At 45.5% G+C, this 6,674-nt stretch overlaps 1 pseudogene across 1 annotated transcript; it reads right to left on the bottom strand.

Annotated features, from left to right (window-relative positions):
• Window positions 1-2,737: 2,737 nt before the first annotated feature.
• On the bottom strand, window positions 2,738-3,638 carry LOC308239989 (nascent polypeptide-associated complex subunit alpha-like; annotated as a pseudogene). Its single transcript has 2 exons — window positions 3,127-3,638; window positions 2,738-2,860 (listed from the first exon to the last, which is right to left on the bottom strand). The product of its transcript is annotated as a nascent polypeptide-associated complex subunit alpha-like (transcript).
• Window positions 3,639-6,674: the final 3,036 nt, after the last annotated feature.

The raw sequence follows: 6,674 nt of genomic DNA on the forward strand, positions 1-6,674 counted from the left end.
AATCTGGGACCCCTCGAGGGATGTCCGACTGCCCGTTTAGGCCCGATCCCAGTGGGATTGGGCCTAAATGGGCAGTCGGACATCCCTCTCACAATCCAGGACCGCTGGCTCCCAACTGCTCGCCTGCCTGCCTTCCTAATTGCCCCTAACCGCTTCTGCCTGCCAGCCTGATCACCCCCTAACCACTCCCCTGCCAGCCTGATTGATGCCTAACTGCTCCGCTGCCAGCCTGTTTGCCCCTAACTGCCCTCCCCTGCAGGCCTGGTCACCCCTAAATGCCCTCCCCTGCAGGCCTGGTTTCCCCCAACTGCTCTCCCCTGCAGGCCTGGGTCACCCCTAACTGCCCTCCCCTGCTGGTCTGATCGCCCACAACTGCCCTCCCTTGCAGGCCTGGTCCCTCCCAACTGCCCTCCCTTGCAGGCCTGGTCCCTCCCAACTGCCCTCCCTTGCTGGCCATCTTGTGGTGGCCATCTTGTGTCCACATGGGGGCAGGATCTTTGACCACATGGGGGAAGCCATCTTGTGTGTTGGAGTGATGGTCAATCTGCATATTACTCTTTTATTAGATAGGATAGAGGCCTGGTGCATGGGTGGGGGCCAGCTGGTTTGCCCTGAAGGGTGTCCCAGATCAGGGTGGGGGTTCCAATGGGGTGTGAGGCGGCCTGGGCGAGGGGCATGTGGTGGTTTGCAGGCTGGCCACACCCCCTGGCGACCCAAGTGGAGGCCCTGGTATCTGGGGTTTATTTATCTTCAACAATTGAAACTTTGTAGCCTGGAGTGGAGCCAAGTCTTCTGCTTGCTCTGTGGTGGCAGCCATTTCTGTTGGGATTTATGTATCTTCTATAATTGAAACTTTGTAGCCTTAAGCGGAGGCCTGGGCCGGCCAGGGTGTGTGGAAAGCTTGGCTTCCTCCATCGCCGGGGGCAACCCTAGCCTCCTGCTCTCTCCAGCTCCATGGCTGCCGCCATTTCTATTTGGGTTTATGTATCTTCTGTCATTGAAACTTTGTAGCCTTGAGTGGAGGCCTAGGCCGGCAAGGGCAGGCGGAAAGCTTGGCTTCCTCCATCGCCAGGGAAACCCAAGCCTCCCTCCTGCTCTCTGTGGCCGTAGCCATCTTGGTTGGGTTTATTTGCATATTCGCTCCTGATTGGTTTGTGGGTGTGGCTTGTGGGTATAGCGAAGTGATGGTTAATTTGCATATTACTCTTTTATTATATAGGATGGGTCTACTTTGGGGCTCTCTCTTTTCTGTTCCATTAATCTAGTTGACTATTCTTTTGCCAACACCACACTGTCATAATTACTGTAGCTTTATAGTAAGTCTTGAAGTTGGGTAGCATCAGTCCTCCAACTCTGTTCCTCTCCTTCAACACTGTGTTGGCTATTCTGGATCTTCTGCCTCTCCATTATACGTTTCACAATCAGTTTGCTGGTAGCCACAAAGTAACTTGTTGGGAGTTCTTTGTCTGGTTTTGATATCAGGATCTGGATAATGCTGAATGCATAGAATATAATGGGATGTGTTCCCTCCTTGTCAGGCAGAATTCTGAGATGGCTCCCAAGGTTCAAAGCTCCTGGTGTTCACATACCTTCTTGTAGTTATTTAATGAAACATGAATCGACTTGCTGCTGTAAAGGGATTTTGCAGATGTAATTAAGGTCCAAAATCAGAAGGATAGGAAATGTGTGACACACTGTTGTTGGCTTGTAGACAGAGGGAGGCCACGTGGCAAAGAATGTGGTTGGCTTCTAGGAGATGAGATCAGCCCCAGCTGATAACCAGCAAGTAAGTGGAAACTCCTCCTCTAACGGCAAGGAACTGAATTTTGCCAATAACAAGAATGAACTTAGAAGCATATTTTCCCCAAAGCCTCTAGACAACACCTAGATTTCAGCCTTGTTATAACCTGAGCAGAGAACCCAGTCATTTTGTGCTGAACTTTTGACCTATAGAAACTGATATAATAAATGAATATTGATTTAGGATATTGTTTGTAGTTTGCTATGCAGCAATACAAATTTAATACATTCCTCTCTTTCTCTTGGAAGAGTTTGCATACAATTGCTATTATTTCTTCCACAACTGTTTGATCAAATTCACTAGTAAAGCCATCTGGACATAAGGTTTTCTTTGTGGGAAAGTTTTTAACTATGAAATAAATTTCTTTAAAGACATGACTATTCAGGTTGGTGGCGTGTGTTTTTTTCTGGAGTGAACTTGTTAGCTTGTATCTTTTAAGGAATGTGTCTATTTTACCTAAATTGTCAAATTTATTACCATAAAGCTCTTTATAACATCCCCTTATTATTATATTAATTTCTGTAGGATCTGTAGTGTTGTCCTATATCTCATTCTTGACATCAGTCATTTGGGTCATCTCTCTTTTTTCCCTTATCAATTTGGCTAGCGTTTCATTAACTTTATTGATCTTCCCAAAGAGCCCACTATCGGTTTTTAAAAATTTTTCTCTATAGTTTTTCCTTTGTATTTTGGTAATTTCTACTTTTATCTTTATTATTTCCTTTCTTCTGCTTACTTTGGGTTTAATTTCCACTTTTTATCATAGTTTCTTAAGGTGGAATATGAGGTCATTGATCTGAGACAATTCTTCTTTTCGGAAGCCATAGCTTTATTAATGATAGAAACAGTCCAAATTTCAAGCCAAGCTGCAGTTACTCTTTTGAAATACCAAAAAAAAAAAAAAAAAAAAAAAAAAAAGTCCTCTTTTTTGAATGGTTACATTGTTAATTCCATAATAGCATGTATAATATCATTCCTGTTGCTCTTCAGGGCTGAGACTGCCTTTGCTCTCCACACATTTGCTTGGCATGATCAGTTCTGTGTTCTTAACTTCCACGCCTATTTCTTTTCTTTTCTTTTTTTATTGATTTCAAAGAGGAAGGGAGAGGAAGAGAGAGACGGAAACATCAATGATAAGAGAGAACCATTGAACGGCTGCCTCCTGCAAGCCCCATACTGGGGCTCAAGCAGCTGCCTCCTGCACACCCCACACTGGGGATCAAGCCCAAAACCTGGGCATGTGCCCCTGACCAGAATCAAACCCGGGACCCCCCAGTCCGCAGGCTGACGCTCTATCCACTGAGCCAAACTAGCCAGGGCTACGCCTGTTTCATCAGCCTCTTCTTCACTCTCCTCTTGTACAGTTGGAGTGTGTGTGTTTTCTTAAATGTTTGAGACAGCTTCACCTTGAACTTTGAATTTCTCAGAAGCTGCTAGCTGTGCTTGCTGAGATAAATCCTCAATCTTGGCTTCCCCCAAACCTCTATAGGTAGCTGAAGCTGGAGTCCTGTAGATATTTGGCTTTGTGATGACGAAGAGGACATTCTTAGATGTCATAGTGACCCTAGTAACCTCTATAACCTATCAAAGACTCAGTTTGGACATAGCCTTCTGTGCCTTCTTTTCACTTCAGTTCTGTTTTGGTTTACCGGCTGGTTCTTCATTGATTTCAGCTGCTGCTGCTAGCTGAGCTTGTATGCTTGCCTGGGTGGAATCTTGTTCTTTGAGCTCTGGTGCTGATCCATCACTGTCAGGTTCTGTTTCAGATCCTGTCTCAGCCTGGGGCTGTGGCAGCTCATTCTGTGACAGAGACGGTTTCTGTGGCTTCACCCAGCATTCTGTGTGGGCAACGCAGAACCAAGATGGCAGCAGAAAGAGAGTAATTGGGAGCCTAATATAAGCATTTAATGTTATAAATGTCTTTGGAAGCACTGCTTTTGCTGCATTCCATACATTTTGATACATTTGTTTTCATTTGAATTCCATTCAAAATACTTTCAAATTTTCCTTATGATTTCCCTTTTGACCTTTGGTGTGCTGGTTATCAATTTATTGCCTCTCAACTTAAAGTTCATCCTTTCTGCCTGTTCTGTGATCATGGAACATATTTGAGGTATTTTTTCCTTTGCCAGCTGGCATTGAAGCTTTCTCAGGAGAGAGTGCTGAAGAGATATTGCAAGAGGAAAAGAGGTTTCCTTCCTGATTCCTGTGTTTGCTTGGCAGTCTCCTTCTGCATGACTTTTTCTGGCATCAGACTCTTCCATTCCTGGGTTCTTGCAGGACACAGCAGCCAGCAGCACCCAGTGACGAGCAGCTCTCCCCTCGCACCAGTACTCACCCCTAGGCAGCTTGGCAGCAAGCACAGGGCCTCTGGATACTGCAGCACTTGCAGCTTCCCCAGAGCCTGGCTCCTGCAGAGCATGGAAGCCAGCAGCTCTCTGTGAACAGCTCCCCCCACCCCAGCAGGCAGATTTCTGGCAAGTTCCAGAAGATAGATTTCCAACAGGTTGCATCAGTACCACACCATAATACTCTGTCATCCAGTGAGCTACAGTCATGCCTCTCCAACAAAATCTGGATCTCAGCTCCAGGGGCATTGTATCTGAGCCTAGGGATAGTGACTACATCTTAATTCTGTTATTCCTATGTTCTTTAGAGTTCTCTTTACATCTTACTAGCCAATTCCTCATCATTCTAATCCCCAGTTATAGGTAATTCCTTGTATTAACGTTTCCTGTTCAAATTACTGTGTCATTCCTCTCTTCAGACAGGACACAGACTGACAGCATTGTTATCAGGAGTGATCCCAGGAAATAGACCTGCAGAGATGCAACTGTGGGATTGGTTCATTCACACCTCCTTCAGGCTTCAGCACAGTGCTTGCCAATGGAAAATGGATGGCTAATAATCGATGGCGAGCAGTGGCATCGCAATTAATCAACTTACCATTGATTGTGATGAAGTGCTAACTGAAACATATGCCTTAGATGCCTTAAATGGCTGCTGCACTTGACCATTATGGCAGTAATCGTGACTATAAGGACTGGGATGTGGGATTGATATCTTTTAATGCATTTGAGCAGTTCAGTCACAGTCTAAGAACCAGAGAGCTTTCGTGGTGCATAAGAGAGGCTGTTCTTTGTTGTAGCTGCAGGGCTAATATTGCTGAAAATCAAACACAACATTTAATTAAGTAGGTTGTTGAATTGCAATGACAGTTGAAGTCACAGTCTTGACACTGACTGATAAAGAATGGGATCCCAACACTTGGAATGGGGACAACTGTTTGGTTCCAGATGAAACGGACAATCTTCAACTACCAAGTCTCTCTGAGCCTTCCTTACTAAGTAGCTAGCCCTTTAGTATCTGAGACTAGCCTTTTTCTCCGTGAAAACCCTGTGATAAACTCACATGGTCCAGATGCCTTGAAAGGGGATGCCTCTTCTCCTCAAGACCCACCACAACCACCCCCTATTGCCGATAGAGCAACAACTGAGGTCCAAGCTCAGCATGCAAAGGCACACAATAACCAAGGAGGAAATAGCTTATATTCCGAAAGAATTGTAAGCTCCGGCCAGTGTGGCTCAGTTGGTTGGTTGTCATCCTGTGCACTGAGGGGTTGCTTGTTCAATCCCTTGTAGGGGGCATGCAGGAGGCAGCCTATTGATGTTCCACTCTCACATTAATCTCTCTCTCTCTCTTTCTCTCTCTCTCTCTTTCTCTCTCTCTCTCTTTATCTATCTCTCTCTCTCTCTCTCTCTTTTGAGGATATTTCTCCCATTGGTTTTTAGAGAAAGTGGAAGGGAGAAAGGGAGGGAGGGAGAGAGAGAAAAAAATCAATGTGAGAGACACACCCATTGATTGCCTCCCACATGCACCCCCTACCAGGACAGGGCATTGAACCTGAAACCTAGCTATATACCCTTGATAAGGAATTGAACCCGTGATCTATTGGTGTGCAAGCCAACGCTCTAACCACTGAGAAACACCAGCCAGGGCTGGAATCATTTTTTAAAAGAATTGTAAGACCTTGCTGGTATATATTGGCAGAAACCCAGGGAACAGAAGCAGATTCTAAGGATGTTAGATAAGGAGGGCAGAATGTAACACTAGACTGGGCAGAATTCATTGATATGGGTTCACTTACTAGAGATTCTGGATTTAATGTGTCAGTACATGCAGCTGATGGTGGCTCTAAGGGCTTACCAGGTTGGCTGGCTGAAAGTGGGGCTCAACTGTGACCTACAGTTAATGAGGGTGAGATGCTAGAGGTGCCTGGCATGTTATGGAGGAGGGAAGCCAAAGGCTTAGGGTGATAGTAGCATTGACAGGATTTATCATATATGACCTGCACACAGCCCTCAATAAAGTGCCACAAAAAGGCTCAAAAGGCAATCCCTTTACCCAGCTGGTGTGCTCAGTGGTTGAGTGTTGACCTATGAACTAGGAGATCATGGTTTGATTCCCAGTCCGGGCACATGCCTGGATTGTGGGCCCAATCCCCAGTAGGGGGTGTGCAGTAGGCAGCTGATCAATGATTCTCTCTCATCATTGATGTTTCTAGCTCTATCTCTCTCTCTCCCTTCCTCTCTGAAATCAATATATATATATATATATATATATATATATATATATATATATACACACACACACACACACTGAGTGGCCAGATTATGATGATCTCTGAATGTATAATAATCTGGCCACTCCGTGTATATCCTATATATTAAAAGGCTAATATACAAATTGTCCCCTCGACCAGGAGTTCAACCAGCAGGCAGGCCGGCCAACCGCCCATGTCCCCTCCCCCTGACCAGGCTGGCTGGACCCCACCCATGCACGAATTCATGCACCGGGCCTCTAATACACACAC

Source organism: Plecotus auritus (genome assembly GCF_963455305.1).
Source record: "Plecotus auritus genome assembly, chromosome: X".
Classification (NCBI taxonomy): domain Eukaryota; kingdom Metazoa; phylum Chordata; class Mammalia; order Chiroptera; family Vespertilionidae; genus Plecotus; species Plecotus auritus.